The sequence below is a fragment of the Zosterops lateralis genome, assembly GCF_965231275.1.
Source record: "Zosterops lateralis genome assembly, chromosome: W".
Lineage (NCBI taxonomy): Eukaryota > Metazoa > Chordata > Aves > Passeriformes > Zosteropidae > Zosterops > Zosterops lateralis.
This window is the reverse complement of record NC_139801.1, coordinates 14,013,393-14,025,545: the sequence shown is the minus strand read 5'-3', so window position 1 is coordinate 14,025,545 and position 12,153 is coordinate 14,013,393. Positions and strand designations below refer to the sequence as shown.

Genomic DNA, 12,153 nt, shown 5'->3' with positions numbered 1-12,153 from the left:
GGCCGTGGCTGGGACAGGCGGGATTTCCAGCGTAGCTGCTGCAGCCTATGCTGCTGGAACTGAGGCTGGGACATGTCCCGACATGTTTATCAGAGCGAATCCCTGGCCATGCGGTCTGGCCCGGAACAAACACAGGCGCGGCAGCTAGGGACAGCTGAGCAGCCAGCGGCGCAGGAGCAGCGTGCGGGGGGGGGGAACCCGCTGATACAGGGGCTAAGGTGGGCGGGGTGGCCGAGTAGGGTGGGGCAGCCGACAGGGGAACAGGGTCGGCCGGGGGGGCCGGCAGGGGTGATGGAGAAACCGGCGTGGGAACAGGGGCTTGCGGGGCAGCTGGCAGAGGTGGAGGAGGTAAAATTTTCAATACATCTAAGCCCTTTTCTCTTTTTTCTCCTCTTGCTCTGTCTCTGGGGTTTCTGATAATTTAAAAATTCTTATCCCCATAGGGTCTATGTCTCCTCTCCAGCAGGCAGCATATTTTTTCTCCTCTGGATTAAATGGTTCTTTTGAATTTACAAATATATTTAAAGCCTGACAAATCCACCCTTCACAAGAACCATATCTGTGCCAATAAATATGGTCAGATCTTATTTCCCTTTTTGTCCACTCAATCATACAGTATTGAATCATCTTTGTCTTTTTTTCTTGTACAAGGATCTAGATCCCAATTTGCTAACATAACTCCTAAAGGGCTATCTTGGGGTATTTCTGCTGGCAACTCCTTTTTCCTTTTTTTCCTGAACTCTGATTTTTACTAAGTTTTTGTCCCATTTTCAAGATTTTATCTAGTTATCACTTGGTCTCTGTTTTCTGTTATTTCTAACAGCCTGAACACCACCTTTCCCCTTTTCCTCCCCAAGGCACAGAAAACTCTTTATCTCAGTAGTACAGTGTTATAAATGCAATGGCAAATATCGGATTCATAAAAAGACAATTCATTAATAACACAATATCGAACACCAGCAAAATGAGAAAACCACAAAATAGGAAATTAGCAGCGCCGCGCCGGGTGGATAGGGGTCCGCACACCAGGGTACAAGACGCCCAAATCCACGCCTGTGCAGCTTTCAGTCCACCGTTTTATAGGATTTTTCTGCCCTTAGGCAGTCCAGGTGTCCAGGGTGGGCTGAATAGTCCGAATTTCTTTTCGATGGCCTTCCCGGATCTTGTCAAGTCCTGTTAATCCATTCCAGGAAGGTTCTTTCTTATGCCAATTATACAGGTCAGTCTTATGTTGATTTCAGTTTGCATATCGTGCCAGGGCGTTGATGAAATCTGCATCGTCGTCAAGAAGGAATTCTCCTTGCATTGGCGAGGAAGTGATTCTTATCGAGGCTGGCTAGCGTCTTTGTCCAGTCTGATGATTCTTGTCCTGTTTCGCAACTGAAGCCGTGCAGGCTGGGGGGGAACGATTTGCTTCCTACTGGATTTTACATTTTATTAACATTGTTCTTATTATACATCGGATTATTATTATTTCATACATGAATTTTTACACCAAATTTATCACATACAGTACCATGCACTGTCTTCCAAAAAAATTATTTTTTAATTCAACAATCTATATTACATATACATTCACTCACCCCACTTACACAATTTTATTTATAATTTTTTTCTTTTCACTCTTCTCTGTCACCCCGCACTTAGAGGGGCAACACGTTGCGATGTGGGTGTGGACCCTCACAGAGGACAGCAGGCAGCAGCAGGGTCAAACATGGAAGGCTCCGTATTATCTGACTCCAATCTACTTATATACACTTTTTACAGAAGGCCAGGATTGGCCCAAGGAGGTTACAACCTCCTGACTCGATTGGTCACTGTGACCATCAGTCAAGTTCTCCTCTCAGAGAACAACTATGCAAAACACAAGATAAATTCTAAGAATACATATAGTTTACATGAAAGTGTGAGAATCAGGCTGCAAAGATTCAAACACTTGAAAGCAAGAAAATCAGGGGCGACACTTCTCCCTTCACAACCAGACAACACAAGCAGACAATACAAGAAAATGGTACCCTCTCTTTCAGTATTTAATATTTACCTATAAGTATTTAACTAACCCCCAGATGTTCTTGGATTATCACACTTTTTAAGCCTCTAGTTACACCTCCAGGCCTTTTTGTGTTTTTTCCTCAATCTGGCAAAAAAATACCTATATTTGGCCAACCCCAAATGCTCTTGGGTCTTACATAACCCTCAACCTGGCAACATTTAGGGGATCCCCTCTTTTATCCCATTTTCCCAGTGGATTGTATGGGAAAACTATCGGCTCCCTCTCTGAGGGGTCCAACCCCTCCCTGGGACCGTCCCAGCCACCCGGGGATTTTACAACCCCTCTTTCCTCTGGGACCCCGTCCCAGCCACCCGGGGGTCACTTTTACTCCTTTCTTATCTTTTGCTTCGCTTCTGTACTGGCCATTCCTCTCGCAAGATAACGGAACCGCAGCATGAGAAGCCATCACACTCGTTTCACCAGTCTGGGGTACCCAGCCAGTGTCTCATTCACACACCACACAGACCCCCTTTAACCTGCTCCCCTAAGAAATACAATCCGTTTTCTTTCTCAGGTTCTTCATGCATGAGGTTTTTACGGAGCAAAAAATACTGCAGTTTTAGGGAGCCTTTTCCCTTTTTCTTACTTGCTTTTTCTCTCTCCTTGCTTGTCTCTTTGGATGTTTACCTGCAATCCCCAATTCTCACTAGGAAAAACAAAGTTTTGGACTGCCAAAAACCCAGGTGGGGTGCCTCCCTTGCTCTGGATTTCCTGGGGTTTCAGGGATGAGGTATATCCCGTATGAGGGTCTCCAAATTGTGAAAAACGAGGTGGAACTGTTTTGCATGGTCCCTCTTTGGGTCTGCCTTTTTAGAGCATGCGTGTTTCGTGGCTGTGTCTTCATTATCACCTCCAGCTTGGGCCTTGGTCCATACGTCCATACTTTCTTCAGATGGTAGATGCTAATAGTTGGTATATCAACAGCAAAGTCTTCTTTATATGTTCACTGGATGTTATTCCGACCAAACAGACAGTTTAAGCATACTACATCAACTACTACCACTATGCCTAATTTTTTTTTACTAAAAGCAGAAATAAAAAACTTATATCCTATATCTTTACCACAATGTTATTAATCATATAGCACACATCTTGCAAAAAGCCTTTATAATATACATTTATAACAAACATATTGGAGTATCACCTTTTAAAGATGAATAACTTCAAAGACAAAGGATTTTTCATCTCAAGGAACAGAGATATCTTCTCACTTCTTCACTGGCACAGAGGGCTTCTTATCTCTCTCTGTTCAGGCATCTTATGGGACCACAAGAATCACAGATTCTAATGCAATATTACTCAGTCCATGGCAAACACCTTTGCTCAAAAATCCACAAATAAGCAGTCATCTCCCCAAATGATTTTTTTTTTCATGATTTAAAGGATAATCTACATATAGAGTTCATTACCATGGCTTGCTAAGAGAAATTCAGCTTAAACTAGCAAACTCTTCAAATCCCTCCTCCCAAAAAGTCTTCATTCTCTCTCTCTCTGACTGTCATGCTGCATCTTCTCTATGTTCACTGTCTTTTTCCTCTCTCTCAGAAGAGTTAAGCCTTGAAAGCTTCATGTTGCCAGGAAAGAGTTAAATCTGCCCAGGGTCTTTCTCGCTACAGCTCAGTGTTAGATTTCGCTGGTGTATCAGGGGCTAGGGAGGCAGGGCCTGCCCGCCCCCCCCCCCCCCCCCCTCCCCGGCAGCTGATGGGGCCTGGAGGCACAGCCCGGCCAGGCCTCAAGCCAGAGAGAAGCGGCAGGGTGTTTTACAGCCGCTAAAAACCGATCCGGGCCAGGACGGGGCATAAGCTCATCCCCTCCCCTGGCCTGGGAGTCACCAGGCCAGATGGGCCTCTCTTAAAAAAAGCCGGGGCCCGGGCAGGCCAGGCTGTCCCGGCCCTCCCTCCCAGAAGGAGATAGCCGGGACTGCCCCTCTTACCTCCTGCGAGGTCGAAAGAAAAAGGAAGTCCCCAGGCTTCCTGGGCTACTTAAAGGCTGTGTGATCCGGAGGTGTATACCTGTATTTAATTGGCCAATCTGGCCATCAATCTTACAAGTCAGTTTTCACCATCTGTGCTAAACCAACAGACTTATTCAGGATCTAAGGTCAGGAGTTTTTTAAAACTCAACCATGGTTGAGACTGGTGCTGTCAATCCTTGGAGTCTGCAAAGTTCAAAGCAGGAAGGAGGCCTCTGATCTATAACTGAAATGCTCAGGTGACTTTCCTGCAGAGTTGGAAGTGTAGTAGCTGGGCTGAAAAAGGTTTTAAAATTCTCCAAAATGCTGTTAACTAAACATCCTTAAATCCCACTGTGGTGATATGATATTGGAAAGTTGGTTCCTTAAGTAAGACTACTTTAAAAAGAATAAACACAAGACTCTGGGCAATTGGATTGAATGACAGCAGTGATTCATTCAGGCATTGAAGCCTATGAGCTATTTGAGTTTGCCATTTTTTCCAGTGTTTTTACTGCTTATTAGTGCCAACATTTTGCTCTAAAATAAATCACGTCACATTCTTCTGTACATTTTGACTATGAAAACTGATGTTTCAGTTTCAGTATCAATCTTCCTTCATTTCAGTAGTTGCTGATTGTTTAGACAAGAAAATTTACATTTTCCCTTATCACAAGTTTATAGGAAGAACATTTTCCAGGACTAATTAAATCTCTGGGTCATTTTCAGCTATGAAAATGATCAAGAATCACTGATAACACAGTAATTTTGCATAGCTGGTTTTTTTCCCCTCTCAATTTTGTATTATCAAATACTCAGTTTTTATTTTATTCCTCTGTATCCAATTATCTGGTTTGTGTGGCAATTAAACAGATCAGTGTCATTGTGTTTTACATTCTCTTTAAACTCTCATCAAGAGCAGGACCACACTAGTCAAAGTTTGTAATTTAAGATGCATTTGGCTGTGGTTCAAAGAGACAGGAGCTCCAGTCTCTCATTTCCCCTTGGAAAGCCTTTCTGATGCTGCCAAACAATATTTACACCAGCAGGGAACTGAGTTTTCCAAAACTTTTCCAGGCTCTGAAGAAACCAAGCAACCTGAGACTTTGATAAGCCTTGGTAAATTTAAAAACTCTTGATGCTATCACGGTGTAAAACTTGTATTAACCCATCAGATATCACAGATTTACAATTTGAGGAATGGATTTCAGTTAAGAGATAAGAGCAGAGGTTTGGCAAATAAAAAGTGTTATTTGGAGCAAAATTCTCCTATTGTTATCTCTGTTGAGCACTTTATGATATTTTACATTTCTGCAGCCACAGGTACAGGTGCTCTGTTCTGAAATCATGTAAACATACTGTTCACTAAGTCAGGTCAGTGTCTGCAGCCAGATCTCGGGTTGGTTTTCTCACCCGAGATTCAAGTTGTTTAAAGTCCTTGCCCTCTAAAAGCCCCGAGTCGCGTTGGTACAAAGAAGCGGAGTCTTCAAGGCCTTGTTTTCTGGTTTCTCGAGTTGTTTATTATTTGATATCACAGAGTTTTTCTCCGCTCCCAGCCAAGGTCCGGACAGCGGCTGGGACACGAGGCAACTGCCCACTGATGGGACATCACCTTACATTTATACAGATAATTACGTGTAGGTTATTTACTATTTTGTACCAATACCTAGTGCTTACACTAAAAGGGTCACTTCTGCTTTGACCCAATCCACTCTAACTACCTTATATCATCACTACCCCAGAAGATGGAGGACGAGGAAGAAGAAGAGGGACACGAGGTACCACCCAAATTCCACCATCTTGTCCCCCATTTACCTCTATTCTAAGAATCCTAAAACTACTTAATTTTGCATGTTCTACTGTGCTAAAGTACAATTTTCACTTCCTGGTGATTTGCAATTCCTCTCCTTATGCTGGAAGTTTCTCCCATGGGCTAAGATCAAACTCAGTGTCTTCCTGGGCTCTGTGCCAAGGTCTCCAACCCCCCTGGACCGGCTCCACACCCCCCTGTCCAGGGCTCAAATTCCCTTTCCCGGGTCCCAGGTCATCCAAAGGGATGTCCTGGACTCCAACAGCCAGACAGCTTTAAAAAGCATCAATCCTATTTCTTTTTCTGGGACCATCGGCTTTCTAGCTGTCTGGAAGGAGGGTTCAGGTGAGGTCCTGTTTTCTCTGTCACAGAAAAAAAGTTTTCTCTCAGTGCTATGGAGTCTGGCAGTCCTTTGAGAGCAGTTCTCCCCCTTCCCACCCCTGTTTCATGGGACTTTTTGAGGATAGATTTCTGAAGGTGTTTTCCAGTGGCTCAAACAGGTTCTGTATGGGTAACAGACAGCAGGAATTCTAGCTCCTGCTGCCTGGTCATTTAGCTTGGGACTCTAAAATTTAACTAATTTTCCCTTTTAAATATAAACTGAGTTCTAAAAGCACTCTTCAACTGAACTATTGGACTCTGTCCTTGTCAGGCACCTCATCCAGTCTTGCACCCTTAACACAAATCCAGATTCAGATCAGGTTTTACTCCTAGAACAGCATTTCATATTTGAGGATCTGAATTACAGTCTTGCCAGCTCATACCACATAACTCAAGACTTGCAAAGGAGAGGAGATTCCTGAAGTGCAGCTCTCTGCTGGCCTGGTATTTGTGTCTCATCTCTGCTTCCCTTGTAATCTGCCCAGAGATTTCTGAGATACTTGAATGGCTGCCAGGATCAGCATGGGAGGCAGGGCCCTTGGCATGTGAGCCCTGACACCTGATGCTTAGTGTGCATTGAGGCAGCGCCAGCTGGATCTGCCAGCCCTGGTGAGTGCAACCCTTCTGTCTCATCAGCGAGTTACCTGATCAGGCTGCTGGCTGTGCTCTGTGCTGCTTTTGCTTCTCCCCTGGTACTCAAACAGCCTTGCCACTGCCTCCTGCCTTCTTTCGAGTTTCTGTCCTCACACCTGTTGGTCCCTTGGTCCATGCTGGTGTCAACAGGCTCCAGGTTTGGGGTTTTTTTTTTAAGCAATCCTTGCACCTGGCTCACCTGTGTGTGGCCATACAGACACATCTTCTCAGACACACGACACAGCAAGTGCTTTACAGCTGTTTAGAAATACTCCTGCAGTTTGCAGGCAGCTCCTGCACTCAGGTACCTAGTGGAAGCAGATTAACCTGTTCACTCCTCTGGAAACAACTGAGCAAGGGAGAGAAGCCCACAACTCTCCTCCCTCAATCGCCCTTCCCTAGTGGGGGGACCTGCCAGCACCAACCACCTGCATTTGGAGTAGTCCAGCCTTCCCTCAGGCTTCAGTGGAAGGTGTGTGCAAATGAGCTTCCAGTGCAGATATCCCAGGCTGAAGTCCTGCTTGGTTTCTTGCTTCATGCCTCCATCTAAGGAGTGACTGAAAAAAACTGAGGCTGTGTTAACTAAGTTGTTGGCTAAAATAAGCTGCTGGACTAAGAGTAAGAGCACTTCCCATGCACAGCCCAACTCCCAGAAGTCCTTTTACTCCAGTGTAGCCCTGGGAGTTTGCTGCACGTGTATGTTGCAATGTGGACATCTCTCCTCTCCTGTGCTCCCAGAGACCATTTAATTTTGAGAAAACAAGCAGGGTAATGTGGCTGCCATCAGTCACATTAATTTTGGTAGAGTTTACACTGAATTGTGCCACATAGAATCTTTTGGGTCACCCAGGTATCTTGTTGATGTGTGTGCTGCTGAATGAGGGGAGCAGAAAAGATTCCCTTGGAGAAAATTTACCTCTCACTATTCCTTGCTGTAAAGCAAAGAAAGGAATCTGATTGTTGTAACTTCCATGGCCCTGCTCTTTGTTCTGCTTTGCTGTTGCAAGGGATTGCTGGGGACCTCAGGTGACTCCTTGAGGGTGGGAAGGGCTGTGCTGCAGTCAATGGAGGTATGGGAGGAGTGGAAGGTGGTCAACCTAGGCCTTACCGTGTCCTTGCATGGGTTTGCAGCACCACATGACAGTGGCTGATAAACACTGGTGTCCCCCTCGTGTGGCAGCAGGGATGGTGCTCATACAGCAAAGGGTTGGTGCTGCAGCTCTGAAAGTGGCTCTGCAGCTGATCCTGAGCTGTGGTTGTATTTAAGAACTTTCTTATTTTCTTACTCAGTCAGCAACTCCATCAGGACACACCATCCAGTGAGTCAAGCTGAGCTCAGAAAACAGCCATTTCCAACAAGAAATAAGAAAATCCCTTCCTGATAGTTTCATTGCTCCGGCTTCAACCCTTGTGTCAGGACAGGTTTGGGTGGGTCTCTGTATTTCAGGTGTGCCTTCCTCTCCATCCAAGCCACTTCTCATAGCTCTTCTGTGCCAGGGAACAAGGTCTCTGGAGAGCAGGGAGAGGAGCAAGCCCAGACCCCAGAGCTGCTAAAGGAAGGTTCACCACACACGTGCTCAGTCACAGCCATGGGGTGTCACCCCTGCATTTGAGTCTTTGCAGCAGCTTCTCACGCTGCTTCATGTAAACAATATTGTATTCTTAGAATTTATCAGTATGTTTTGCATTCTTGTTCTCTGAGAGAGAATTTGACTGATGGTCATATTGACCAATGGAGTCAGGAGGTTGTAATCTCTTTGGGCCAATCTTGGCCCTCTGTACAAAATGTATATAAGCTTTTGGAATCAGATAATAAAGAGCCTTCCATGTTTCATCAAGCTGCTGCCTGTTGTCCTCTGTGAAGGTCCACTCCCACGTCACAACGTGTTGCCCCTCTAAGGGCAGGGGTCACATCTGGTGACCCCAGACGTGTGAGAACGGGGTCCCCCGTCACAATTGGTGACCCCTCTGTGTCTGGACTGCAGCTGGGTCACATCTGCTGACCCTTCGTGTCTGAACGGCACATCTGGACACTGTCTGTGTCTGAACGGACTCCTGACGTGGGAGAACAGGTCACATCTGGTGACCTCCGACTGCGAGAGAACTGCACGTCGGTGGACCTGTCTGCCCAGTGAGAGACTGTAGCTGCTCTGCCTGAGGCAATCGTGGTAAGAGATAATGGTCTCTAAACCCTCCTCAGATGAGGTAACCCTCATGTTGGACCTTTGCCTTGAGGTCCTGAGGAGAGAAGAAGTCTCCTTTCCTGGAGATGCTCTCCAGAAATTGTTCTATTATGCTAGAACTCATGTTTTTTTTTGCAGCCTTCAAAAAGTTTTTTCTACAGCAGAGTGGAAGTCTTTGGGCGACTATCTGCTCCAGGTTTTCTTTGCAGATCGCAGTGTGAAGCTTTTGGAACTCATAGCCACCTGGAACAGGCTGGAGAAGGTGCTGCCTAAATTGCAGCTTTCCAGCTCTGAGGACGGCTCCAGCCCCATCGGGCTGAGTGCCAGGGAAAACGGTGGACTCATTCCTCCTGTCCCGGCTCCGCGGAGGCGAGCAGAACAGCCAACCCCCCTTCCTCGGAAATGCAGCAGCATGGCGGGAAGCCTGCCCGTCCTCAGGGCACCAGCTGCGGCGGGCATGGGGTCTTCTGCAGAGCAGACCCCTTCCCCACCCACACCTCATCGGCGCTGGAGTGTGGAAAAATTCGGGGCTTGTGAAAGCCCCTCGGGATCGGCCCCCCCTCCCAGTCCGGTGCCGAAAAAGCGGCGGCAGAGGCGAAAGATTGCCTCCCCCACTTCCCTCCCCCCCCGTGCTTTCCTGGCCTTGGAGGCGCCGGGAGCGCTCTTGGATCAGGGGGGTGGGATGTTTTTCGTGGATTGTCCGCACTGTGGGGTGTCGATGGGATGTTCCTTGTAGCAGGACGACGCAAGGCTGCGCCGTCCCGGGGCGCTGGGCGGGGCGGCTCCGAGAAGCAGCGGGGCCGGCTCAGGGCGGGCAATGCAGCCTGCCCAGCCCCCGCGGGGGGGGCGGCCCCAAGAAGTGAAGGGGCCAGCCCAGGGCCACCCCGCATGGCCCCGGAGCGGGAGAAAAACCCCCCGCAGTGGCCGGTGCCACCCGCGAGAAGGGGCGGGCCGGCCCCGCGCCGTGCTGCGCGGCTGGGCAGAGCGGCAGCCGCAGCCACGGCTCCGCTTCGGAATGCAGGGCCGGGGCACCCTCCCAGCCCCCCCGCTCCTCCCTGTGCTGATCGGGGCACTCCCCCCAAGTCGCCCACGCCTGTGGGGGCGGCGCTTGGCAAGCGGGACACGCCCCTCTCAGTGCTGCGATCTCCCCCCATGCCGAGCAGGAGCAGCGCGGCAGAGGCAGCTGTGGCTGATCTGTCAATTTTAAAGGGACGGCACGGCGCAGCCGGCCACAAGCGGGTGTTCCCCCGCTGCAAGGGGTCCCGGGATGGGGGATCCTCCTCAGTCTCGGATGATGCTCCAACCAAGGCTGATGCTGTGGGCGGCCGTGGGTCAGCACGGCGCCCCCTGCAAGGCAGGGATGGATTCCCTCGTTCTGCAGGTGCGGTGAGAAAAGTTCTCACCCCTGTCCCTGTGGAGCACATGGGACAGGATTTAGAGGTCGATGATGTATCATCTAATGCTCAGGCTGGCAAGTCTAATGCTAAGGTCAACAAGAAACAAAGAAAGAGAGTGCAAAAAAGAGGAATCACTCCTTTGTTTCTTTGTGGAAGGTGTGGACGGCCAAATCACATGGCAGATGTTTGCAAGGCAAGCCATGTGAATGGCCAGCCTCTGTCAAAAAGGCAGTGGGGTGCAAAGAGGAAGTATGCTCAGACAGAAGAGTCTTCCCAGTCCCCACAGCCGATGGAGGTTTGTTGGGAAGGTTTAATCCCACACCCACCTCTCCCTGTCAGTGTCCCTGAAGGGACCAAAATTGTTTGTGTTTGAGTTTTCTGTTTACAGGACAAAGAGTCGGTGGTGAGAAGGCAGTTGCTCTGAAGTATTGAGCTGCCTTGATTTCACTGGACTGTTGCTCTAATCAGAGACTGTCCTGGAACAATTTGGAACAGACATTGCGATTTTCTCCTTTGCTGTTTAGCAGCTGGAATGGACTGTCTTTCAAGATCCATTTGTTGCCCTTCGTGACTTGGTTTGGGAGCTGTTGGAACAGGATCATCTGGAAATTTCAACCAGTCCTGGGATGTTCCTGTGTTCTGTATCGAAACAGAACTCTGGGGACTGGAGGTTTTTATAACACCTCCAAAATGCCAATCCTCAATTGTGAATCTGAATGATTGTTTTCTGTGATTCATTTGTATCCTGCAGGTATCACTGGCTGATGAATGTCCAATTCCTTGCACGTTCTGGAATGAGTCATTTTTGCCCCATCTGCCACAAGGCGGCAAAAATATTGTTTCAAAAAACAAACAAACAATCAATTTTTTTTTTTTGTTTGAGCTAATTATTGCTCGATTTCAGCCGCAAAAATGGCAATCAATCATTTTTGTATGAGCTCATTGCTCGATTGATAAATGCAGGCAACAATGCTTGCGAATTTGATGGGTGCAGATTTTTGTAAAATTCATACTCTCAGTATTATGGGAGGAATTTGAATGGAGCTTTGCAAGCAGTGTTTTTCTGCCAAATGCTCTGGAGCCATGAGCTATTGCGAGTGGCAAGAATCCTTTGGATTTCTTTTTTGCAGCCCAAAGATATTCAGAAATTTAGTGCAAGAACCCACTGTCTTTACAGACGATTTGGGAGGACGAGGTAGGCCAGTGTTGCTTGGAAGGATGGTTTTGAGGGCAAGTTTTGGAAGCCCCTGAGGATGGGCAGCCCATTTGGTTGTATTGGGGCTGCTGTCATGGCATTTCCAGTTTTCCCAGAAACTTTTTCATTTAGTCACGGATTTAATTTCTGTGGTCGACATGGCACACAGATGGGTTGTTCAATTTAAAGGGAGTCAGCAATGTTGTTTTGTTCCATTTGCTGAAGAACCTGCGTTGTGCCACAGAGGCCTGGTTCTTCAAAAACAAAAATGGGGAACGCAGGGTGAAACCCCGCAAATTTAATTGGCAAAGGCTTTGCATGCCATGGAGCACCTTACAGGTGCCACAGAATTTCACTAACCCTGCAATGTGAAAAGGAAGAAACCGTGACCGAATGAAGGTCAACAGAGGAGGAACCACTGGTCCTCCCATGAGAACAGAAATTGAACTGTAGTTAATTTTCTTTTTTCCTTTTTTCTTTTTTTAAAGGTAAAAAGGGTGAGATGTCACCCCTGCATTTCTTGCTTTCAAGTGTTTGAGTCTTTGCAGCA

The 12,153-nt window shown here is 47.5% G+C and overlaps 1 long non-coding RNA gene across 1 annotated transcript; it reads left to right on the top strand.

Moving 5' to 3' along the window:
- Positions 1–250: 250 nt before the first annotated feature.
- On the top strand, positions 251–9,785 carry LOC310922029. Its single transcript, XR_014592276.1, has 3 exons — positions 251–348; positions 8,814–8,996; positions 9,150–9,785. It is a non-coding gene; the product is annotated as an uncharacterized lncRNA (long non-coding RNA).
- Positions 9,786–12,153: the final 2,368 nt, after the last annotated feature.